The sequence below is a fragment of the Lissotriton vulgaris genome, chromosome 1_2, assembly GCF_964263255.1.
Source record: "Lissotriton vulgaris chromosome 1_2, aLisVul1.2, whole genome shotgun sequence".
In the NCBI taxonomy this organism is placed as follows: Eukaryota; Metazoa; Chordata; class Amphibia; order Caudata; family Salamandridae; genus Lissotriton; species Lissotriton vulgaris.
In genome coordinates this window covers 187153497-187181063 of record NC_141686.1, presented here as the reverse complement: position 1 = coordinate 187181063, position 27567 = coordinate 187153497, and positions in this window count along the sequence as shown.

Here is a 27567-nt window from a genome sequence, read left to right as displayed (position 1 = left end):
TCCCTAAATCTTTCACAGTTCCAGACAAAAGGAATATACAGCAACCTAGCATTTTCCAAATCAAGTGATTAAATCAATGCGCCATTGTCAGTCATCATCATACCACTATTCTATTCCACCACTGCACACACATGTAGCCTAGGTCTGCTGTGGTTCTTGTTGATTGGTTGTGTTTACCTTGTATTCCACTTCCTGAATGTATTCCATCAATCATCACAGATCAAACTGACTGGCATCGTGCAAAGATGGTATGGTCGTCATCATCTTCCGGTGTGGCACGTGTACGTGTTGTCCAACAGACCACCAACAGCAACTCAGTCTGTAGTGAGTGACTACGATTAAGTCAAGACTGCACCTGCAGTAGTAGGAGTACAATTGGATACATATTATTATTCAACATGGAAACATTGACCATCGCTTGAGACACAAGTACTTTGTTATTATATTAAACTACTAGTATAGTTCTACTTCATGCACATTTGCTCTGAGTCAGCAAGCATCCAATGCAATGCATGGCATCAGTCATTTCATATACCTGTCTTTCTCTACTTTGTGGCTGTCAGATCATAGATGCAGCAGAGCCTTCTGAAAGTGATGACGAGTTTACTTTAATTTTAGAGCCCTGCTCAAGCTCTGACATTGAAGAGTTGTGTATGCCAGTGCAGACAGAGGTGGTAGCCTTAAGACAGTGATGCGTTTCAGATTGGAAACAAAACAGAAGATGGCTATAGTCACGTACGTTTTACTTGTTAAGGAGGGACTGTTAGACGCTACATTATTGTACTATTCTCCATCTCCATCCAATGTATGGCAAGATGGAAATGTATTTAGGGTGAGTCAGGAAGATGGAGCAGGACTGTGAGGAGTGGAGTGCACAGTTAAATGCACAGATGTGCAACTTCAATAGGTAATTAAAAAAGTATGAGAAAGGATGGTGTTGGTTTTGAAGTGTGAACCAGAAAGACAGATACACACAAATAAAGGAAAGGAGAATGTAACAATTTAAAAGCCTAGTTGTCAGGGAAGAGGAGCTCGTCCTTAAACCCTGGTGGATCTTCTGACAGAAGTAGGTCATGTAACCCAGTAGGTATGTGTTCCGACTCGCTCTCCTCTTCCAGCTGTGATTCACGTATTTTGTAGTCTGGTGGTATGAAGTGCTGATTCATTTTGATCATGGTTAACCTCTCCACGCTTTTGGGCGAGAGACTAGTCCTTTTCACGGTTACAATGGCACCAGCAGCCCTGAAAACACGCTCAGAAGAGACACTTGGAACAGGGCAAGCTATATACTTATCGCCCGCCTGCTGAGCCCTGGCCAATCGCTTCTTTTTCTATACCAATATACCAATGGGCTTTGCTCCATGAACACCTCTGTTGTGTCATCCAGATAGGCCTGGACCATCCGCTCAATGTTCAGTGGTGCTCCGGTTTGCTTGTCCTCTTTTGCTTTCCGACAGCAACGGACTTACCCATCCCTTTCTGTAGAAACCAAGCAGCTATTTTTTTGGTTGCGTCTGATGAATCAGATCCTGTTGGTGCTGTTGTTGTTATTGGTAGTGTTGGTGACTTCTGGGAAGCAAACGCACTGCTCTCATGATGTGAAGAAGAACTTGGCTCTGTTGGATGCTCAGTAGTACTTGCACTGTCCTGGGCTGGCACTGGCAGGCCTTTAATTGAGAGCCTTTCGTTTTCTAAATCAGTGGCTTCCTCAGCTATTAAAGTTTTGTACTTGGCAACATCCCCTTCTGAAAAAGGATTTACTGCATTACTGTTCACAAATAATTTATACCGTGGATCCAAAATTGTGGCAGTAATGTAATGTTGATGTGACACAATCTTATTTTCAATCCTTGTATTCTCAGATAAAGGGCCGGCTAAGGCCTTCGCCAAATAAAATGCTTCAAGTTTTCCTTCAAAACCTTCGTATGTTTCAGACACCTCCTTCAGCTCTTGCTCTAGCATGTACAACAATGGGATAGCTTGGCCAATAGTACAGTCCTCCCTGCTGACTGCACGTGTGAAGACCTCAAAAGGAAGTAGCATCTCTGTCAGGCATTTAATGAGGTCCCATTGCCACATCTCAACGGTCATGGCTTCAACAGTAGGATCCCCTGATCTTCTTGTCATGACATAAGCATTAAGTGGTTTGTACTGCTCAAACAGCTGATCAAGCATGTAATAAGCAGAGTTCCAACGTGTTGGGACCTCCTGGATGAGTGCTTTGACTGGCATTTTATAGTCACCTTGAATGACCCGTAGCTGCTTCCGGGCTTTAAAAGAATGGTTGAAATGCGTGCAGATTCTTCTGCAAATCGTCAGTAAGTTGCTGACATTGCTTTCATTTTTCAGAAAGTCTTGAACAACAATGTTAATGCAGTGTGCCAAACACGGGACCCTGAAACATCGCCCATCTTGCTTGTCCTTAACTATATTACTGCCATTGTCGGTGGCAACAAAACCAATGTTAAGACCTCTTGGTCGCAGCCATTCAAAGACCTTGCTGTTTGCAGCAGTATGCGATTTCTCCATAGCAAACATGGCTACAGTTGCATGTCTGCGAGTATCTTTAAAAATCTCAGCAGTGTCAATGCCTGCAGATAACTTGTCTCTAACACCTGCAAAAAAGATCCAGTGTGCAGTGATGCACATGTAATCAGTGGCTTGGCAACTGGTCCACATGTCTGTTGTCAGGTGGATACTATGAACAGCACTCTGCTGCAAGGCTTTTCCAAGCAATTCCAGCACGTCGTGGTGTAGTGCTGGAACAGCAACTCTGGCAAAATAGTAGCGCCTGGGAACATTCCATTTTGCGCAGAGGGTTGTCACAAATTACAAAAGAAAAAGGGAGAAGGTCCAGTGCTAACATTTTAGCAAGCTTAGCATTGTACAAACGTGCTATTGGGTGGTTGCGCTCGTACTTTCCCTCCTGCCTAAACATGCTAAGAATAATAATCCACATTTGTAAAGCGCACAATCACCCGTAAGGGTCTCTAGGCTCTGGGGGCCGTCGGGAAGATTAAGCAAGCTATTGCCAGAGTCCCGGTGCCAGGGATCGAACCGTGATCCCCAGATTCTGGAGTCAGTCGCCCTAGCCGCGGCGCCACACCTCTGCTTGGTATTTCCTTCAGTTATGCTCTATGCAGTACTTCGCGTCACAGACTTCGCACCCGTACTCCTTGGTGTCTCCAGGTTACTCTTACTCTGGAGCCACTGAGATGTTGCTGATACGGAGGATGTGGGCTCTACCACTGCAGTGCTGGAGACAGGGGTACTTTGTGTACCACTACCAGATAGAATTTCTCCCTCTTCTTCCTGTTCGACCGTGAGTGGACATTTTACTACTTCCCCACCAACATTAATGGTTCCTGCTTTCATGCGACGTAGGTGGTCCTCCCACTGGATTGCGTGGTGTTTTTTCAAATGGGTCATTTGGCCTCCGGTACCATAGTTTGTACCAAGCTTACCACGACTAACAGAGGAATGACAAATGGAGCACATAGCAATGTTGTCCTCATTTGCGCTAACTTTAAAGAAGTCCCACACTGGGGAGCTTAACTTTTGTCTCCTGCTAGAGGTGCCACTTCCAAGGCCGGATGAACTGGAGGTTGTGTGTTGAATCTCACTATGTGGCTGCGCAGTAGTACCACTACCTACTTCTGCTGAGTTGGAACTTGTGCTGGATGTAGGACGCTGCCGGCCCTGTGCAAATGTAAAAATGGAAGCTGGAAGTAGTTTTGGTGTGGCCTGTGTTGGAGGTATGCGTGCTACATCCCTATTAGTCGCAGCCATTCTCGCTAGGGTTAAAATGTTGGTCTCAATGTTCTCAGGCCCAGGAGTAATGCTTGTGATGACTGGGTCTGACTCGTCATCACCATCATTATCCGGCTGTTCAACATCGCACTCCATAAGTGTAAGGCTTCCTGGAACCTTCCTTTTCCCTAGCCTGGTCTTCTTGGGATGTCTCTCCCTCTCATGCTCAGATTGTTGTGGCTCCCAATTGAGATCAAGATCAACAGAAGGGATGCTTGGCAAATAACTTGATGGACTAACCCTCCTTTTCCTTGGTGGGGATTTGGAAAACAATAGATCTCCTGCATCAGGTGCTTCCTCTTCTTCTTGCTCTGCATCAGGCTCAATTTCCTGAACTGCCGCAACTTCCGGAGGAACAACAACTACTATTGCGGGTGGTGGTTGTTGAACGGTACAAAAGGGGGTGGTGATGGACAGAGCATCTGAATCAATCAAACACTCACACCCCGTCAAAAGATCTGGGTTTAATCCATCACCGTTCTTTAGCCCATTTTGCCACCCCAGTTCAGACATGGCTATATGCAAATCAGTCTGACCCTGTGCCTCATGGGAACAGTCCAGCCCGAACTGCCAAGCCATGTCTTCCCTGGACCGGAACCAAGCTTCCGAGGACCGGTTTCTGGCATTCCAGCCGTCTTCAGCCCGGCTTGCTTGAATCCAGTGGCAAATTGAGCAAGGGACTCACGTCTGAACATACCCTGCCACACTTATGGCGGCCAAAAGCGGTACAAAAGGGGGTGGTGATGGACTGAGCATCTGAATCAATCAAACACTCACACCCAGTCAAAAGATTTGGGTTTAATCCATCACCGTTCTTTAGCCCACTCTGCCACCCCAGTTCAGACATTGCTATATGCAAATCAGTCTGACCCTGTGCCTCATGGGAACAGTCCAGCCCGAACTGCCAAGCCATGTCTTCCCTGGACCGGAAACAAGCTTCCGAGGACTGGTTTTCTGGCATTACAGCCGTCTTCAGCCCGGCTTGCTTGAATCCAGTGGCAAAGTGAACAAGGGACTCACGTCTGAGCATACCCTGCCACACTTATGGCGGCCAAAAGCGGTACAAAAGGGGGTGGTGATGGACAGAGCATCTGAATCAATCAAACACTCTCACCCAGTCAAAAGATCTGGGTTTAATCCATCACTGTTCTTTAGCCCACTCTGCCACCCCAGTTCAGACTTGGCTATATGCAAATCAGTCTGACCCTGTGCCTCATGGGAACAGTCCAGCCCGAACTGCCAAGCCATGTCTCCCCTGGACCGTAAACAAGCTTCTGAGGACCGGTTTCTGGCATTCCAGCCGTCTTCTGCCCGGCTTGCTTGCTCACTTGCTTGCTCACTTGGCCACTGGATTCAAGATAGCCTGGCTGATGAAGATCATGAATCCGAAACCGGTCCCAGGATGCTTGTTTCCGGACCAGGGAAGACATGGCTTGGCAGTTCGGGCTGGACTGTCTTCAGCCCGGCTTGCTTGCTCACTTGCTTGCTCACTTGCCCACTGGATTCAAGATAGCCTGGCTGATGAGGATTATGAATCCGAAACCGGTCCCAAGATGCTTGTTTCCAGTCCAGGGAAGACATGGCTTGGCAGTTCGGGCTGGACTGTTCCCATGAGGCACAGGGTCAGACTGATTTGCATATGGCCATGTCTGAACTGGGGTGGCTGAGTGAGCAAAAGAATGGTGAGGGATTAAACCCAGATCAGTTGACTGGGGGTGAGTGTTTGATTTGCTCAAACGCTCCGTCCATCATCCCCTTTTGTTTCGCTTTGTTCGCCCTAAGTTGGCAGGGTATGCTCAGACGTGAGTCCCTTGCTCACTTGGCCACTGGATTCAAGATAGCCTGGCTGATGAGGATTATGAATCCGAAACCGGTCCCAGGATGCTTGTTTCCGGTCTAGGGAAGATATGGCTTGGCAGTTCGGGCTGGACTGTTCCCATGAGGCACAGGGTCAGACTGATTTGCATATGGCCACGTCTGAACTGGGGTGACTGAGTGAGCTAAAGAATGGTGATGGATTAAACCCAGATCAGTTGACTAGGGGTGAGTGTTTGATTTGCTCAAACGCTCCGTCCATCATCCCCTTTTGTTTCGCTTTGTTCGCCCTAAGTTGGCAGGGTATGCTCAGAAGTGAGTCCCTTGCTCACTTGGCCACTGGATTCAAGATAGCCTGGCTGATGAGGATTATGAATACGAAACCGGTCACAGGATGCTTGTTTCCGGTCCAGGAAAGACATGGCTTGGCAGTTCGGGCTGGACTATTCCCATGAGGCACAGGGTCAGACTGATTTGCATATGGCCATGTCTGAACTGGGGTGGCTGAGTGAGCTAAAGAATGGTGATGGATTAAACCCAGATCAGTTGACTGGGGGTGAGTGTTTGATTTGCTCAAACGCTCCGTCCATCACCCCCTTTTGTTTCGCTCGGTGGTTGTTGAACAACAACTATTGCAGGCGGTGGTTGTGGTTGTTGTTTTCGAGGAACATCTACTATTGAGGGCGGTGGTTGTGGAACAGCTACTATTGCAGGCGGTGGTTGTGGTTGTTCTTTTCGTTGAGCATCTACTATTGCGGGCGGTGGTTGTTGAACAACTACTATTGCGGGCGGTGGCTCAGGTTGAACATCTACTATTGTGGGCGGTGGTTGTGGATGCTGTTTTGGAACATCTACTATTGCGGGCGGTGGTTGTTGTTCACCACTTTTATGCTGTGTTCCCTCCTGCATGGATTGTGAACTACTTGGAGATAGCGCTAAGTTTCGGTCAGGCTCAGTATCACTGCTTTCCACCATTAGGCTGGATACCTCTTCCCCACTCATCTGCTTGGGCCTGGGTTGGTGGCTTGGGCCCACTGATGTGGAGGTGCTGGCCCCAGCTTGGACCCCAGTCACCGCTGCTGCAGGCGTACTTTTTTTTCCCAAAAAAGGTTTTCGGGTCAACACCAGACTCAAGTGTCACTTCCTTCTTCTGTTCTTCCTTCTTCTCAGCAACTTTCTTGGTCTTGCCGGACCTGGTACCTACTTTCTTTGGTCCCATCTTCTTCAGATGTCAGCAGGAGCAATCAGTTGCACAAGTTGCTGAGAATGATGTCTGGTCAGGTGAGTCACACCACAGGTGACGTAGTACAGAAGGACGTCCGTCAGGCAGTAGAACAGGCGTTGAATGATGACAGACACCTCCTCTCAGTCTTCAGTCTTTTGTGCACCTACAAGCAAAGAAGGCAGAATAACATCAGTTGAATGTGGAATTTTTTTAGCTTTAATTTTAATTACTACTAGAAGTATTAGTACACTCAGTAAGAGTAAGAATAGCAAATAACTGAAATGCAAATGTAGTGGAAGTGGAACTTGTTTATCCTTAATTTGTGCATCATTTCGGATGGATGCAGCTTCAGTGACCTGCAGCAGATAGCAATGGGGATGTGAACAGTAGTAAGCCAACAGGAACAATGGCAAGACACAGGCCAATTTGTCAAAAACAAAACAGCACACTGCCACCACAGCTCCCAGCCACATGGGCACATATCACAGGTACATGGGTAAAGGCCAGAAAACAATAAACTCAAGCAGGCCTATATACCTATAAAAAGGAGGATGCCTGTTACACATTACAGCTTAATGCACAAAAAAGAAAATCTCCATGGCTAAAAGGTTTGAAAGTTGCACAACAAAGGCATTTACAGTTTTTTTACACATACCCAAAGAGATAACTACACCCCAATTACCACATTTGGAAATTCAATGTATTGCCACCCACGCCCTAAATGATGTTAAATTCAACAGACAAAATGGAAACCGCTACATCAAGCACCCACGCTGCACTGACTACCTCTGGTACTCTAGACCTACTGGCAGAAGAAATCACAAGTTTGTAGGCCTGCAACAAAACTAAAGCACGATGGAAGGTCACACAAAATGGCCGCTCCCACATGGCCTGGCCATCCCCAACAACATGAAAAGAAAGAGAAGACAGACAATACATGCCTACGGCAAAAGGACAATGCTTGGCTTCACAAAATGGCCGCCCCGCCACCCACATGGTAAGGCCACCCTCAAACAACAAAGTACATAGAGGACAGAAACAGTGGGCCCGTTTCACAAAATGAACTTAAGACTCAATCCTAAACTTACTACTATTTTGGTATTGCAGAATACACTTACTACTTTTGGCATTCACAGAATGAACTTACTACTTTTGGTATTCACAGAAGTTAGGATTTTGTCTTAAGTTTGACTTAAGACAGACTTAAGACAGACTTAAGACAAAGTACTAACTTCTGTGAATACCAAAAGTAGTAAGTTCATTCTGTGAATGCCAAAAGTAGTAAGTGCATTCTGTGAATACCAAAATAGTAGTAAATTTAGGATTGAGTCTTTAGTTCATTCTGTGAATCGGGCCACTCAAGTGGTCCATGCTTCAAAAACTACAACCAAATGACAACCTGAGGAGTTTCTCTAGCAAAATAACCAGCATCAACATTTTCGAGAAGGTTTTATGCAACTCAAGACATATTGCTCGCAAGATTGCAAAATCAGCGTGTTCGGCAGCGCAAATTGTACAAAAGGTCGTTATCGCGTGCCCGAGCACGCACATTGAGCACGTGAAGAAGATAAAAAAATGTAAGGTCGCGTTGTCGCACTGTGAAAAGTTACCAAAACTACGCGAGCTGAATTCTAGGGCTACCTAGTGTGCAGAAAAAGCCATATTATTCAACACACACCCAAAACCTGCAATTCAACACCAAACACACATTTTGCTAATCAATCCAAAGCCATCCTTGACCTACATGATGTTACCCTTACAACTTAAACACCACAATAACAGTTGAACAACTTTCATGCACCCATGATGATGACTCTAGCAATAGCCTTGGGCCTACTGGCAGAGTAGGCCACAAGCTTGGAGGCCTATGGCAAAAACACAGTGGCTTAAAACACAAAATGGCCGCCACCACCTGGCCAAGCCACCCACAGAAAGTAAATGAACTCAAGCAGGCCTACACTAACTACATGAACTACCAGGGTTACCTAATTTTACTAAAAAAATGAAACTCCACTACAACAGAGTTTGCAATTGAATCCAATGCCATCCATGATGTTTTACAGACACCAAAGAAACATGGTTGGACCCGTGGGTACCTCTAGGCCTACTGGATGAAATTTCAAAGACATACAACTTGGCCCCTCATGAAAGTACATGCCTCCCTCAATAATAATTTTTAAGAAAGATTGAGAAGCACAGAAAACTGTACTTGAAAAAAACCCAAAACAAACAAACATTTACAGTACACCAATTCTCAAACTTACTTGTAAAAGAAAAGTTCAAATCCAAAATTCCTCAATAAATCCAATCAAATGCTATGATGCAGCAGACATACACAAAGAGTGATCCTTCCAGCTCCAAATCCAAATGAAAGTGAACACCACATGGACAAAGCACTGGGAGGAGCCTAGTGGACAGGAAGAGTAAGTTGGAGACTCAGGGGCACTTCCTTTCTCTTGAAAAAAAAAGTAGAAACAAAAAGAGGACTCCTTGCCCAAAAAAATTCAGCCAAATCACAATCTGAGGGGGTTTCCTGAGAAAAAATGATCATTTTTTAGAAGGTTTTAACATGCTCGAGAGATATTTTGTGCCAGATTGCAGTTTCTGCGTGTTCGGAACGCAATCTTACCTATATGGTGCTGCAAGGAAGATCGCGCGTCCTAATGACGTGTTCGTGCATCTGAATGACGTTATGGCGTTCTCACAGTCGCATGGGATTGTGCGGCCGGATTCCAGACATCGTACGAATGGGACCGGGAGAGAAAAGCGAGAAAGCAAACGCAGAACCACAGTAAGTCATTACCGCAGACGCGAGAATGCTATTGAGCACGCAAGGAAGAAAAACTACTACACTACGCTGTAGATTGCAAAGTAGTCGACAACTTTGCACTCGCTGCGAAGTGCGAATTTGCCGAAAATTTGCAAACTCCGCGAGCGGAGCGTAGTTCCCCGGCCAGGGTTAATTGAGAAAGATATTTTGATTAGCAAAATGCATACAAGTGACTCAAGTGGCAAACTCCATTTGAACGGTTGTGGTTTGAACGGGTAATCAGATGGGTATTTGCCATCAATTATATAAAGGGATCATGGACAGTGATTTTCTCACAATTTGTTATCCACACTAACATTTCATGAGTGATCGTGCAAACTATACTCTAAAGGAAACCTCACACATATATGGGGGCCGATTCCGATCCTGGAAAAAGCACTCCAATTAGCCGTACAGAGCATTTTTCCCGTACGAATCGTACCCTGCAAAGTTCCCCATACGTACGACAAAGTACGATTCGTACCAGGAGCAGGACTCCATACGAATCGTACAAAGACCATACGACTTGATTCTCTGCACGATTCTCCCACGGAACCCGCAGTACCCGACATCTGTACAGATTGCGGCTGCTTTTTCCGACCCGGCAAGTACGATTCGTGTCGGGTACGCACCATATGACCCTTTTCCTCCAAGAGCTGAAAACAGCTGTAAAAGCAGAGTTCACCCTGAAACAGGTACAGACCGGCCCCCCGGGTACAGCACGTACTCCCCATGATCACAGGGGTACGGAGCGTACCCCTGCGATCATAGGGGGTACGTGCCGTACCCCGCGATCTTGGGGTGTACGCACCATACCCCATGTTTGCTGGGTGTACGGTGCGTACACCCTGCGATCGCGGGGTACGGCGCATATCCCCCATGATCGCAGGGGTACGCGCCGTACCCCTGCGATCATGGGGGTACGCGCCGTATGGTGTGTATGTGATTGTGCGTTTTTCCATACGAATCGCCCTTACCTGACATGGACCGTACCAATCGCGTCCTGATTCCCCGGTCCGGATCGTACTCGTCGGGTCGTACGGCGTGTGTACGAGTCGTACGGTTCACGGTTTCAGCTTTGCAATACGTACGGATCGCGTCGATTCGGACAGATTCACGGAATGCGGATCGTACTACGCGACTCGGACGGATGGGTACGATTCGTACCGAAAGGGCTCTCGATATGAATCGTACGGGTGTTTTTTTACCAGGATCGGAATCGACCCCTTGGTGTTACTGGGCCCGAGACACGCAAGCCTATATTACCTTGGTCAGTATTGAATGATTATCTATGCAAATTTGATGTGTAAAAAATATGAGACATCTGTTAAATTAATAACACTATCTCCACTTTTAAAAAAATGTTATCTTCAGGCTGCAATCAGAGATTAATACAAGGTTCTCAGCAATACACAACTCTGAATGGGCTGAACAAATATATATACCTTGTATGGATGGATAACAAGACAAAAGAGGCGATTAAAAACCTGATGCCAAGCTACCTGGAATGTTCTTTAGAATAGTAGTGTGGCAGGCAGCAGCCTTTCTCCTCACTCGGACTGCTGAGACAATAAGCAAGACAGGCCTTACTGATGAATACTCAATTTCGGCCTTGCAGGCTGTGGTAGATCTTCATCATCTATGACAATTGACGACTACTTGCAAGATACACTATCTAGCAGGCAGCAACAATTCTAGTTTTTCAGGCAAACTGCAGTCTTAACTTAAGTTCCAGATGCAGCTACCCAAATGAACTACGTCCTGGGAGATTGGATAATTTCTCACAAATCAACCCAACCTCAGCTTCTAAAAAAACTTTGATACTTCCGAGTTTCCACATGCTAACATGGATCCCACTGGTCCCACCAGACATATTGACAGTGCCATATTATTTAGAAGGAAAGCTTTGGAGAAAATACAAGAACTATTGCCTGTGTAAAACATTGAGTCTTCATTATATGTGATGAAGGAGAGCAGGGCAGCCTAGTTGCTGTAAATGATTTGGAGATAGGGATTGGAGATGTAACAACAGAGGTGGTGGTTTCCCTGAAGAGGGGTATATGTTTTTGGCAGTATAGTGGGAGTGGTACTACCAAAACTTGATGTGAGTGTTATGTCAGATAGAGAAGAAATGGAAATGTTAGGAGTCGCTTTTACTGGTACTAGGGTGGTGAGGGTCCATAATACTAAAAGATACTAGTATGCTCACCCACAGAACTTTCACAGCAAGAACAGCAGTTAAAGTTTTCCAATGTACAGATAATGTAGGTATATCATTGGCAAAACAGGCATGCTTTCCTCACACAAAACAGATACAATATAGGTATATGTAGTGCAAGCCTCCATTACAAATAGAACAGTAACCTTTCAGACACCTTCTGGGCATTCCTTTTTACACACAGCAGGTACAGTACCAGTCAGACATGCACCATTCACACTTCTCTCAGGAGCAAGTACGATAAAATCATCTGCAGTATAGAAGTACATAAGACACAGCACATGCACCATTCCAGGTGCAGCAGTAATGCAACCCTCATGCATAAAGCAGCTACATTGTGGGCGTCCTAAGTACATTGTACAATTGTACACAAAGCAGGTACAATTGTAAGCTTCTTTCACAAACACACAGCACAGATTGTATCTTGTAGACAAACATACTGAGTGCAAGTTTCTCTCACACAGGTGCTAGGAAGAGTGGGACAGTTTGCCAGTTCTCAAATTAAGAAAAGCTTTGGTGGCAGCAGTGCAAGCTCCCTTCACACACAGAGAAGGAACCTTTCAGTTGGCTGCTGTGTTATCTCCTTTCATACACTGCAGATACATTACAGTACCGATCAGGTATGCATAGGTTGAAATCCAAAGGTAAATACATGAGGACACACATACTCCACTCGTGAAATACCTCCCAAAATGAAATGTAACGCAAGCTGCTGCATTGCGTCACATGCTTTTTTTGCAAAGCAATGGAAGTGCAAATCACAACTTGTGTGGCATTTTACAACAAAACTGGTGCAACCATGACTCAAAAGGTTGTTAAAAAAATCTGGCTCCTACACTACAAGTACACTACAAGCATCTGCAGTTCAAGTCTGCCACAAGCAGGTACAGTACAATAATCCACAGAGCAAGCATCCCTTACACAAAGAACAAGTAGAGTAGGAGGAGCATCCAGTTCTCACACTATAACACTATAAATAGCACTGGAGACAGCTCACATTGCGTTCCTAATTTGCTCCAGTGGTTTGAGGTGGGGCCCACTAGAACTCTTTTTAGGGACTAGACATATTTTTACATCACTAATCATTAGCACAGAACAAGAGAGCAAAAAAGCAGAAAAGGTGTTAGGAAAGAGGTAGAGCATGATAATAAAAGAGTGACCAATTCAGATAGTAGGGATGAAAAGAGTCTGCAAAAGTGAAAAGTGAGAAAGGGGCAACGAATGTATGTTGATGGATGAATGTGTGTTGCCTTGTCTGATTTCTGAAAAAACCAAGGCAATACTGCATGTTTTCCAAATTAGCATGTCTAAGCTCTTGATATGAAATGTCAAGCATTTAGGTTCCAGCACTGTAGAGAAATTACTGGTTACAAATTAAACATTTGTAAATTATGAGTGTGCAAAATTACTTGTCACCTCACAATTGTACACATTTTAAAAACAAATTTAAAACACCAGCTAAATCAGGCACTTGTCGCAATGGAAAAGCATTCCTTGCTTTAAGCCGCTTCATGCTCTCCCCTTCATGAAAAAGCCCCTTACCTTGAGCTTCTTAGAAATACACTGCCCCTTCCCACACAAGCTGAGACTCCTTGCCACACACTGTCATATTCCCCAAAACAGTGCCCTTGCTGTAGAATGCCACTGTTAGTACCAGTTCAGTTCTCTGCTGAATGATTGTGTATCCTCTGCTGTCACCTCCGAATTTGAAAGTGGCTATTGCATTGGTAATTGTATCCCACTTGGACTATGTAAGTTATTTACACAAATTAAACAAGATCCAAAATACAGCAGCAAGCATAATCTGAAAATTGAATAGACCTGTGATGGAGCAGGGGAAAGACAAACACTTGTGTGTACCCCTTGTGAAGTCATTCTCTCAAAATATTACTAACGGAGTGAGGCATGTAAGTTAATCAAGAAAATGCACATGAAGTTGACACAACACATGGGAAAACGAATTGCTGTTTTGCAGAAATAAATATACTAATAAAAATTAATGAGTCATACTAATATAGAGATGTGGTATTGTAGATTTAACTCAATACACATGTGAATTTGTGCCTATATTAGACGTTTTTGTGGCAAAAAGAATGCAGATGGTGAGTAAAATGACGCTTATTTGTGTGCTTTTGCTAGGTAACATCTAACCGGGAAAATTAGAATGATGAGAGGTAAACAGAAGGGTTAAAATTCTATATCTAATTTCTGTTGTGTTTATTTTCGTCTTAGTTCCCGTTGAGGCCTGCGCGGCCTAGTCTAAAAATGGCTGTTTAAGTGAAACAATGAAAGTGGACTCCGAAAGATGGCCCCCACGAATTCGCAGTGCACATGAGAAGTGTGAGTGAACGGCCTATGCTCGGAGCAAGAGATGTCAAGGCCAGCTTGGCCTATGAATGGGAGAAGTGCCAAAGGATGCTTGCATTCAAAAGCTTGGGAAAGGTAGCAGATGATACTTTATCATGTACAAAAGATACAAGAAGTGAACAACAAGTACAAATGTGAACATCTAGTCATGAGAAAGCCTTGGGAATTACAGGGCAACATTTTGAACTGGTTTGAACAAGGAGGACATGAGGTCATCATCACCACCCCTCTAATAGACCAATAAGAAATGAGTATGGACCCTAAAAGTTTCATATTTGAGTTAGATAGCTAGTACAAATGGTATAAAAGAAGTTGCGCAAAAGAGGGTAGGAGTTGGTTCCATGGATTTTATTTCGCACCACAACATGCTGTCGGTTTGAGCAATTTTTATGGTGCAAGAGACTTTGAAATATTTTGGACTTTAACTTTGATGGGGCAGAGAAAAATGATTGATCGCAGAGATTTTATGTCGGATGGGAGACATTGAGGAGATTAGAAAGACAGTCAGCTTGGGAACCTGTTCAATGCGGTTCTGGCATCTACCTATGACAGATTGGTAATATGCTTTTCTAATTTTTATTTCTTAAATGACCTGAATAAATGCTAAGAATTGTGCTTGCAAATTTTCTTTCCTTAATGAAAGTAGATAAACTTATGCAAAATATAAACTTGAGTCTGTTTTTATTAGAATAAAAGTCATGACAAATTTAAATGCTAAAAAGTTATAGGAATAGAGGGCCCGATTCACAGAATGAATTTAAGACTCAATCCTAAACTTACTACTATTTTGGTATTCACAGAAGTTAGGATTTTGTCCTAAATCTGTCTTAAATCTGCCTTAAGTCTGTCTTAAGTCTGTCTTAAGTTTGTCTTAAGACAAACTTAAGACAAAATCCTAACTTCTGTGAATACCAAAATTAGTAAGTTCATTCTGTGAATGCCAAAAGTAGTAAGTGCATTCTGTGAATACCAAAATAGTAGTAAGTTTAGGATTGAGTCTTAAGTTCATTCTGTGAATCGGGCCCATTGTGATTAACCTGGTCTTAATCACCATCAACTGACTTCTACTAGTTGGTCCATCGACCAAATAGCGGAGTGCTTTGATGTTTTGTTCCTTATGGCAGTTGATTATTTTCTGAAATGTATATAATGTACAGAATATAGAATTTAGGTTAATGAGGTACCCCGCTATCCATCAGCCCCTCTTCTTTTTTACTGATTCAGGGGCAGTGTGGTGTGTGAATGTGTGACTTACAGTGCTATGGGCCCCACCGATAAGTTAAAATAAGTTGTTCCTGAGAAAAGTGGGATGAGTTTGAGGGTTGTTTGGGATCCGGGCTGCGTCACCTGCGCACATCTCTCCTACCTTAACAAAGCTTCACCGGTTCCCTGTGAAAAGAAGAGCTCTTTTTAAAATGGCTTGTATTATTTACAAATCTAATAATGACAAGGCTGAGCCTTTGTAGCAGGCAGAAAAAGAGGAATGTTCCTCCTTGACTTCTCAAATCCTCTTTTGCAAACCAGTGGAGGAGCCCCAGATTGAGGAATCTTTTGAAGGCCCAGCTATTTAAGCAAGTTTCTGATGAGACTGAGCCCCTCTCTCTCCTGGTTGTCACAATATCAAATAACACTTTGTGTGTGCGTGCGCTCTACATGTTTACCTAACACAAGAAAAGATAACATCAGCAGTCTTTTGCAAATAAGAAAAGGGACATCCTGGTCATATAAATCGTTTTCATATCTATGCTTACAGGTTACAGCTCATTCTTTGCATACAACAGAAGGTATACACATCCTGCTTGAAAAGTTTCCCCTATGAAATTAGTTTACCTCAGGAATATTTCCTTCATGCCATTGCTATCACATATCTGTCACATATATAACCTTCTACCCAGAATAACAAGAACATTTTTTTATTGTACAACTAATGGTGTCAATTTGCAGTGATCATTCTCTCCTCTTCCTAGTAAAGTGGAGAAGTGTGGCTCACTGGTTAGAGCAGGCAGACCCTGAAGCAGAGGCCAGACCCGGGATCAGGGTTCAATTCCCGACGCGGCAGGGTCTTGAGCTCAAATGTCCACGGACTCGATAATTCTCACTTCGGTGCCTGACCTAATCATGGGTTCACACTCTGCAACTCTGGGCATTAAGCTTGCTTAATCTCCACAACGGCCCCCCGCGGCGGGATGCCTGGCTTTCACATTGGGGATGCCCTGTAGGGGCTATCTCACAGGGAAAAGCCAGGACTGGTTCCCAAGGCAAGCGCGGAGAGACCCCTTCGGGGGTCGATTCTGGCGCTATATAAGAAACATAATAATAATAATAATAAAGGCAACTTGATTAGCTGTGCTTAGTTCATTCTACCATGTACATTAATACGTTTCTAAATACACTTTTTCACAAATGGTATCATCATCAATCACTGGATTAAGTCGTTGACACTGACAATAATATATGGACCTGATCTATTGAGCAGGTTGTTTTAATGACAAAGCAGCATGTAAAGGGGATCTGGAGATCTGGCCAAAGACCATCAAACTCATCCATTCGAATTCTGTGCCTGTGTCTTCAACTGAATCAATGCCATGGTAATGGATGCCATTCGTTTTGGTTATACTGACTTCTTGATAGCTGGCTAAGTGGACCATATCATCCTGTTTATTGACTTTCATCAAGGATGAGACATTGTGTGCTTGACAATTCCCATTTGGGTGTACACAAGAGTATCTATTTTTTTAACTACAAGCCTCCCTGCACAGACAGCAAAGTTGGCTACAATAACCTGGCATCCTGACAAGCTACCATCAGGCAGTTCTAGCATTCCCAAAACATAACATTTACCCCACTTACTCCATAGAGAAAAAAATATATATTTGACATGATAACAGACCCTGCCTTAAAGAAGGATGACACAACATTTTCTCCCTTCTTCAAAATAAAACCATTTCGAATCTTTCATGGCATCTGTTCTTCTCAACTTACACTGCAGAAAGTTATTTGAGTACCTCTTATTGTATGAATGATGAGATGGTCACACTCTTGTGTTGCACCAGATGTCCAGACATATTGGGTCATGTAGGTGGTGGTTTCTGTGACTCATTGGAGCATGATGTTGTGCTCTTAGAGGAAGGAAGTTCCTCTAAATCTGAATTATGGTTTGGTGGTTGTCTGAAGTGTGCTTGGCATTGGTGCGAATGTAGATTCAGTTGATCCTAGAAATTGTGGTGACATGATCTCTGGGTTTGACTTGTTTTCCGGAGTCTCCTTCGGAAAGGGTTTCTTGAACATAGGGTCACTGGGGATCTGGTTCCGATTGAAAAATTGTGGAAGGTGCTAGCAGACCTGGGACTCCTGCCATATTTATTAGCCATTCTATCTAGACTCCACGTAAACAACTTTACCCAGGTCAGGTGTGGTAGGCATGGCGAACTCACAGCTCAATTCCCTGTCCAAAAAGGAGTTCGCCAAGGGTGCGTGCTGGCACCCACACTATTCAGCCTCTACATTAACGGCCTTGTGGAACATTTGAACGGTGTGGTAAATAATGATGCCCCTAAATTGGCTACGGGTAGAGTGCCCGCTCTGATGTTCTCAGACGACACTCTGTTGTTGTCTAGAACATCATCGGGCATTCAAAAAACACTTGATGGATTCGTGGAGTTTAGTGAGCTTCGGGGATTAGAAATTAATCTGGGAAAAACAAAGTTTATGATTTTTACCCCCCCCCCCCCAAGCGGGTACGCCCAAACACGGTTTTGCAAGGTACCCCCTTGAAAGGGTTAAAACATTTGTTTATCTGGGTGTTACTCTGACAGAGAATTTCGACTGGAACACGCAGATTGCTAAGTCCACACTCTAGTTATCTCAGCTTGCAGGGGGTATAAGCAAAGTTTTTAGGGAGTCAACTTTTAGGCCGGTGTCCCCAGCTCTGGAGATATATTGATGTCAGGCTAGAACGGCAGCAACTTACAGAGCTGAACTTTGGGGCAACAAGCAGATAATGAACCTTAAAAAGGTAGAGCAGTCTTTTGAGAGAAACCTAGTTGGGTTACCGCCTAGTACGCCTTTGATCCCTCTTAGACTTGATCTTGGCATGGTCCCAATAGAGGAGATCATAAGTGCAAGACCAATTATTTATTGAACGAGGTTGTGGTCAGTCCCCAAACTGGCCGCTTACAGAGCGGAATTTTCTGAGATTTGGTCTTCTCTTATATATAAAAAGATCCCTTGGCTTCAGCACATTCGTGCTGCTAGTACCCGGCTAGGTCTTTTGGAACTGTGTGAAACCCCTGAGACTTATTGCCTAGAGATATCAAAGAATGAACTCCTTTCTCACATACGTATGCAGAATGTTCAAACGCTGTCGAGCTCTGCATCATTGGGCAGGTTGACATCTGAGTTCCTCCTAGTTAAATCAGAATCCAAAACTGAGGAATTCTTGGATTTAATTGAGCCCCCGCTTGCTCGAAAGCTATATCTCCAGCTAAGGCATGGCACTCTACTTATTAGGTCTTTTACATCTAAATGGCTAAAACCTAATAACGAAGTTTGCCCTGCATATAGTTATAAAAATGAGAATGTAACCCATGTATTGTTTTTTTGCCCTGCCTATTCTGCAATTAGAAAATGTTGGTTGATTCCTATTTGTAAGAATTTGGAATTCTTGCATTTTACACAGGCCTGTAGGATACTGACCTATGATACCCATCCTCCCATTGTGTATGCGGTTTCTCGTTATTTATTCAGTATGTGGCGTAGGAGGCAAACCTTTTTAACCTAATTGTCGTACTTATTGCTTTTACTTTTTGTATTTTTATGACTATTTATTGTTTTATTGTTTGTGCTGATGTACTTTATATGCACTTTTATGGTCATTTGACCGAAATAAAGTTATCAATGAATGAATGGATTTCCAGGCTGAGAGTGTAGTGGCATATTGACTGCAGCTTGTGTTATTTTCTATCTTCCTCAATCTGTTATTGTCATTTTGAGTAACTTATTTTCTTGTTACTATCGCTTTGCTCTTTTGTTTACTCAGGTAATTTGTGGTTGGTTATTTGTTTCTGAATTTTCTTTCAATGTTATTCTCATTATTTTGACTTTATTCTATATTTGTTTACTAGTGTTTTTTAAATGTCATTCCCCACATGTGGCATTCAGTCCCAACTAAACTGAATATCTCTTAGTTTGCAAAAAGTATGTTGTATGAGGGAGTGTAGGTGTCATTATTTTTATTTCTTTTTAGTGCTATTATTCTTTTTTTTGTTTGTGGTTGGATGGCCTGGCTGTTGGACCCTTGTCAGAGGAGGCCCTCACTGGTGAACTGCCTGAAAGTGACAGACACAACACATATAAAAGCAAAAAACAGACCCCCTCCAAGCAGGAAGAATAGGACAGACGGTAATAGTACTAAGGTGACTGATCCAGCACGAAGTAGCCTAAGCCCTATGGATATAGATGGTGCCAGTAATTCCAGTGGAAACACGAGAGGGAATGCCCCCACATTATATCCACCAAGCACAGGGAGGAAAACACCAATACCTGATTCTCATCAAAGGACTGGTGCGGGACCTAGTGTGGAACAAAGACCCGTAGTTATTGATCTCCCTCCAGAAGTTACCCCATATGTGGTCATACTGGGCCATGCTACCGCTCTCCCTTCAGGAGAGACCGAGAGCTATGAACAATTACGAAATAAAACTACGTATTAAGTATGTGGCATTCAGTCCCAACTAAACTTAATATCTCTTAGTTTGCAAAAAATATGTTGTATGAGGGGGTGTAGGTGTCATTATTTTTATTTCTTTTTAGTGCTATTATTCTTTTTTTTGTTTGTGGTTGGATAGCCTGGCTGGTGGACCCTTGTCAAATTAATATTTTTAAGGGATAGTATTTGCAGAATTTATGGATGGTGGCGGCATAGGGTTATAATAAACATGTTCCCTAATGTATTTTGTGACTCTTGTACAGATTTGTAAATTATTTAACTATCGTGTTGTGTTGCTGTTTGGAGCCTGGCTTGTGTTTATATTGCATTTGTCACATTCTCTCTGCTGCTCTGTTACAGGTTTTTGAATAGTTGTAGGGACTAACGGATGGCCATATATTCATGTAAAATGTAGACTATTTACTGACTGCATTTTTCTGTTGATGACTAAGTTCGGGGGACTCTGGAAGTTCAGGCTCATCACAATGATTTTCCTCTGTTCTCAGATATGTTCTTCCCAATGTGCTTGCTTATCATTTTTGAGAGTCTATGAATGCTTTCTGTGCAATGCTACAGGATTTAGTTTTTTCGGTCACGGGAAGATGCTCCAGTCAGAGTTGAAAAATGATGATCTTTGTTCACCATGTCTTCTTCTCTGATCATGTCAGAACCACCATTTCTTGAACATGAGAGTGGCTGTATATGCGATTGGTGTCAGTTTAGTTTTTGTTCCCTATTTCTCTTTCTTTAATGGCCATGCAGCAGTGATGACAACCACTATTTTCTGCAGCCAGTGTGTACATCAATCATCTTTTTTACTTTTAAAAGACATATTCTAGCAACATAGACAGAAGATCATGTCACTGTACTCATTTTTTGTTTTCTCTGATTTATCAATTTGTCCTTGTAGCTGATTGTAATAGTGCGTAGTACAGAGGTGTTTTCTGTATTTTATTACATTTGCATCTGCTATCCACTTGACCTGGAAGGACTGGATACACGGTAATTTTTTTAATTAATGTATTAAACTTTTCCCTCACCTCAGCCAGCCTGCTCAGGTGTCCCTGGAGATGGGCCCTGGAGGGACACCTGAAAATATGCAACTATTTTATTTAGATTTTTTCTTGACTGCCAAAAGGGTCCCATAAGCCCTGTAGGGAAAAAAACATTTAGCTATTTTATGCGCGGGAACATTATTTTTAATTAGCATTGTGAAGCTTTTATCATGAATGAGCATGTTTTGTATTACATTGATTAGAATTCACTGACATCCTACCTCATTTCTATTGCCTGCAGGAACACAAGAAGTTACTTATGATGAGACAAGTCAGAAGTCTGGGAATTAGCTGACAGCAAGACCAGAGTCCTCTGCTGAGTGCTGTACTCTGTACAAGTGCTAAATCCTATACAAAAAAGTGAGACAATGACTCAAATGAAGGAGGTTCATTCCAAGGAAGTGCCCAGAATAAGAAGAAGAAAAAGTTTGTTGATATAATAATCTGATTTACAAACCTTTCATGCAACGCAGTGTTGCAAGGCAACCTTCTGTGCTGATATGGTGCAGTTCTGCTCTTTGATAGAGATGGCACACTTCAGGCAACCTTGTGTCAATACAGGCACCCTTTCACCATTGTCCAAGAGTGCCTGTGTTACAAGGAGAATTATTTTTGTGCAAGTAAGTATGCCTTCCTGCATAAAAATAGTCTCATGACGCATGTTCCGATTTCTATGAGTAATGCAGATTGCAGCACACATTGAACGAGTAAATACCATGGAGAAGTAGTTAATTGTCTCCTTGTTACGCCATCGTCTGGAGAGCAATCCCAGGGTTACAAACCTTTGTAAATCTGGGTTTGCATGAAATATATGTGTGGATGCATGGGATGCCCATGTTGAACCCATGAAACGCCCCCCTCCCAGAATGAACTGTAATGTAATGCAGTGCAAGACGCTGCATTGAGTCACATTTTATTTTACAACGCCTTGCAAGGAAGCCGAAATTACCTCTTGCACGGCATTGTAAATATTTATTAGCATTCTGCGGCATGGGTGCACCAATAAAGTGATGCAGTCATGATGCAAAAAGTTGCTAGTAAATCAAGCCCCGATACTGCAAGTAAACTACAAGCATCTGCAGTTAAATGCCATTCTGCCACAAGCAGGTACAGTATAATCATCCATGGTGCAAGCATCCCTCACACACAGAAGAGGTACAGTAGGAGGAGCATCCAGTTTTCATACAATAAATAGCACTGGTGACAGCACACTCTGCATGCTAAATGCCATCAAGTGGTTTGAGATGAGGCCCACCAGCACTCTTTTTGGGGACTAGAACATCAATTGTTCTTCTTGTATTTGACACCCTGAGTGGGACGGTATGCCCAGACATGGGTCCCGTGCTCTCCATGCCACTGGAGTTAAGCTATCATGGCTAATGAGGGGTGAAAAGCCAGAACCGTTACTAGGATGCTTGTTACCAGTCTAGGGAAAGACCTGGCTTGGCAGTTCGGGCTATTCCCATTGGGTACAGGGTCAAGACTGATTTGCCTATGCTGTGTTTAAACTGGAATGACATTGGAAGCAAACAAAACGATGGATTTAGGTCCAGATCTCTGTACTGGGATTAATGTATGACATTGTTCGCATTCGGTCCATCAATTGTTTTTTTTGCATTTGTCACCCGAGTGGGACGGGTATGCCGAGACTTGGGTCCCATGCTCTCCATGCCACTGGAGTCAAGCTATCCTGGCTGATAAAGGGTGAAATCCTGAAACCGGTCCTAGGATGCCTGTTTCCAGTCCAGGGAGGACGTGGCCTGGCAGTTTCGTGCGGGACTGTTCCCATTGGGTGCAGGGTCAAGACTGATTTGCATATGACTGGGTTCAAACTGGAGTGGCAAGGGGAGCAAAAAACTAGGAACTGAACTCTGAACTTGGTGAATGTATAATAGTGTTCAGTATTCTGTCCATCAATTGTTATTTTGCAGTAGGAGGAGCTGTGAGAAGTTGGCCTGGCATATGCTGTCCACTATTCTAGTGAGCACCTTGCACCAGTCCAAACAGTTCCTTATTGATGGTAGGTTAAAGACAACCTTATAGGAAGCTATCCTAGTGGTAGCTGTAGAGAGCAGCCTTCAGGCTAAGTCTTGAAGGAATGTAAAGCAGCTTGTTTTACCAGTCTATAATCTCGTGAATGGCCAAATGAAAGGAGAACCACAACAGGTATATGTATAAAATATATGTATTTATTCTAAACACATCCCTCTAGTCTCTTTATGAGGCTAGAGGCAAAAGTACATTCATACTTAATTAGCACACAGTAAACTAGCACATTATATGTTGAGCCCTAGGGGTGTATCAAACCATATATTAAGAAAGTGGTATAAGTACCACAATTTACATAGAGCACAGGCCTAGAGCCCGTAGAACCACTGGGGCCACCAGGAACCACCCAAGGTAGTGACCTAGGAGACCCACGGAGGGATGCATGCAGTTTCTAAACACTGCCGCGAATCACCATTAACTGATATGGGGAAAGTTGCAGTTTGAAAATTAAGGATAAAGGACAGTTAAAAGAGGACTTGGAGCAAACCCCTTTAAAACTAGGAGGTTCTAGAGTCAACACCACAGGAGCACTGGAGTACTCAAGTTACCTTACCCAGGGAAGCCGGGTGCATAGGTGTCTTTTCCTGTCGGGTTTCGTCATCAAATTCAATGGAGAGCTGCTGCAAAATGCTACTGGTGTCCTAGTGGAAAGTGTCCGGAAGGATCCAAGGGTGGATTGGAGATGTGAAGAACCCTAAAGCAGGGGGGACAGAGTCTGGGTCACTATCCAGTGACCAGGAAGGCAATGAGCGGATGCCCACCGATGTCGGGTGATTTCAGGTGAAGAAGGTTAAGCTTGACTCTTCAGCCACGAGGTTCCGGAGACGTCGCTGACAACCAGGAGCTGGATTTGAGCTTTCCCATGAAGGATGTCGAGTGCTGCGGTGTCGGGCCCAGATTGCCCTTGGCAACAGCAACCCACGCCAAAGGCAGAGATCGCTTCAGTGCAGATCAGCAAGGTCTGGGAGGCTCACCACTTGGTAGGGAGTTAGGGCACATCGGGAGCAACCAGGTAAGCCCAAGGAAAAGTATAGTTACCTCCCAGGGGACCTACCAGTCAACGGACTAGGGATCGAGAAGGAGCATCAAGCGGCAATGCAAGAAGCAGTCCCATAGAACACTTGTCGAGTGTAGTCCCACAATCTTCGGGGCAGGTGATGCTCGGGGCTTGGGCTATATTGTATTGACATATTTATATAGCGCAATGGCTGTCACCCAACGGGTATCCTGGCGCTTAGACTTAGGTGATCCATACACAGTGTTTTCAGCAGCTGCCCAACTTACATTGGTCTAGGAAAAAGATGTGTTTTCAGAGCTTTCTTGAAGGAATAAAGATCTCCCATGCTTCTCAACAGTAAGGAGTTCCACAGTCTCGCTGCGGTGAACCAAAAACACTGACCTCCCATCCGGGTCCTCAAAATCCTGGGAACTACCACCAAACAAGCTGAGGCCGAGCGGAGAGATCTGGATGGAATATAGCAAGAAAACAAGTCCTGCAAAGGAGATGGGCCCTGTCCATGAAGGGCCCTAAATACCAGACAAAGGGCTTTGAAATCAATCCGCTGAAGGATTGGCAACCAGTGAAGATCCCTGAGTGCCATAGTAGATGAATCAGAACGTCGGCGCGAGAGGGCCAATTTGGCAGCAAAGTTCTGTACACGCTGCAGTTTTCCCACCAGGGTCGTAGGCGCCCCCAGGAGTAGTGCGTTACAGTAGTCGAGCCTACTTAAGATGATACTCCGCATTACCTCTAGCCTGGCCTGCACAGGGAGCATGGGTAATATCTTCCGCAGCGTCCACAGCAGTGCCATACAAGTGGCCACCATTTTATTCACGGATACGTCTAGCTGCAGGCTGGAGCCGAACATCACCCCCAGGTTACGAACGGATTCAGCCGGCAAACTAGTGCCCTGAAAAGAAGGAGGCCATAAATTCAATGAAAGAGGCCTAGGAGTGCGATCCATTGAACAGTGTAGCACCTCGGTTTTGGAGCTGTTAAATTGCAAGGAGTTGTGGCTCAACCATTCCGCTGTAGTGGACATATAACGGTGAAAGATCTCTTGTGACACAGCCTCCTTACCTCAAACGAGAAGATAAGTTGGGTGTCGTCAGCGTAATTGGTGACTGCTATACCGAAAGATTTTATCAATTTGATCAGGGTGCGGAGGTAGAGATTGAATAAAATCGGGCTGATGGCCAATCCTTGAGGCACGCCCTGCCAAACCCTTCTGATGTTAGATTTGAAGGGTGGCAGGGCCACCATCTGGTGCCTATTACCAAGGTAAGACACCAGCCAGTCAAGAGCCAAGTCAAGGGCCAAGCCAGACACCCTCACTTCCTCCAGTCTCCCGATCAAGATCGTGTGGCTGACCGTGTCGAACGCGGCCGACATGTCGAGCAGTACTAAAAAGGCTGCTCGACCTTGGTCATCCAAAACAGTCACCAATGCAGACTCCATCCCGTGGGCTAGTCTAACGCCTAATTGGGCCATGTCCAAGCAAGCATTGGTCTCTAAGAAGCTGGAAAGATGTTTTGTGGCCAATTTCTCCAGAATTTTAATTGGTAATGGGAGTAAAGATATATGCCTATAATTTGCTGGGCAGGTGGGATCCAATGTGTCGTTCTTCAGGAGTGAAGAGAACACCGCCAGCTTCCAGCAGTCCGGGACCCGTGCAGACCTGAGGGACTGACAACAGATGGAAAAGAGAGGGGGACCTGGTATCTTTGATGTGGTTCCCCCCAATCTTTTTGCCCCTACCTCCTGTATTTTTGATGCTGTGCTGGATTTCGTTGTTGCTGGTTTAGATGCTTTGGGCACTTTGCCACTGCTGTTCAGTGTCAAAGTGCAAGGGCTCCTTGTGTAAGTTGTTAATATGATTGGTTATCCATGATTGGCATATTTGTGTCACCAAGAAGTCCCTAGTAAAGTGCACTTAATGTGCAAGGGCTGGTGATAACAAATGCTACTAGTGGGCCTGCTGCACTGCTTGTGCCACCCACATGAGTAGCCCTAAAATGGTGTCTCAGGCCTGCCACTGCAGTGCCTGTTTGCAGTCTGTGAACTGCCATGTCCTCCTGGTCAGTGTCCCCACTGGCCAGGCTTAACCCTTCCCTTTCTGTACACATTGGGTATCCCTATGGAAGGCCCAAGGTACCCCATTGGGCAGGGTGCAGTTTATGTGAAAGGTAAAGCATGTACTTGTGCAGGTGACCTGCTCTGGTAGTGAATTACAGCCATTTTCGTTTTCCACTATTGTAAGGCTATCTTGCCCCATAGGCTATCACGGGGGATGCTGTCTACAGTGGCTACCAGCATATCTTCCCATAGAAGCAAGATAGGACATACAAGTCTGGTATCCCTGAACTCAGAATTCAATAACACATCTTTTAGGAAAGGTTGTTTTTAAATCCTGTGTTTGAGAACAGCACTTTTAGAAAGTTGCTGTTCTCTTGTCTGACCTTTCTATGTGCCCTGGCCTGTTTGTGAATTGACTGTCTGGTTTGTGAGTGACAGGGGCTGGGTGGCTCCCAGAGTCTGAGTGGGCCATCCCTGGGCTGAATAGCTCCATCTGCATCTAGAGTGGTGGGAGGGGGTAGCACCAGGGCCTGAATAGGGCTGTGCCTGCCTTCCACAATGCTGACTCCACCTCCTGGTGGGCGGCTGACGACCCTGCCCCTCTCTCTGAAAGGAAAGGAGAGGCCAGGAAAACAAAGTGCTCAAGCAACACCCAGAACTGGTTCAGACAGTGCTCAGAGCCCTCCTGCACAAAGGGATCAAAGACTTTTAGGGGAATAAGTACAGGACCCCTGACTACAGAAAATTAGATCATCCTGGAAACAAGAAGGAACCTCTGCCAAGACGAAAGCTGGAAGACTGAAGAAGAAGGACTGCCCTGCTGTGTGATGCTGGACTGACCTGCAGTTGCTTTGCTGCCTAGGAGAGGGGAAGGACTTTGTTGTTGCATTGTCCCCTTACTTGAAGGAATCTCCAAGGGCCTGTTTGTGGCTGGCTCCCTGTTTTGAAGTCCCAGGAAAAAAAAGGACTTCACCCCCAGCTTCCCTGAGCTCTGCTGAGAGAGCCCTGTCCTTCCTAGAGTGCTTGGGCCAGTTGTGGTGCCTCTGGAAGTTGTACCTGTGCTGGGAAGCTGGAAACCAAGATTTGAGAGTCTGTGCTACAGAAAAGTTATTGCATCGCTCGTGGAGCACATCCCCGACAGTGCGAGGACATTCAGGCCGCTACGAAGGCCGAGATCGTTGCAGCGCCTGCGGCCACTGCCGGAGACATTGCATCCTTCATTTGCGGGAAGATTACAATCGCTGCGAGCATCGTCACAGATCCTGTCATCGCTGGGCGAGATCGCCGCACCGCTTGCTTGATGACCGCATCACATCGCTGTGAACATCATCGCAGAGCCATCGCATCGAGGAGCTGCGAGGGGAAGATCACCGCTGGATCTCACATCGGAGATAGTTGCAGCCCCTACAGATCATCACATCGTGCCTTTGCAAGAA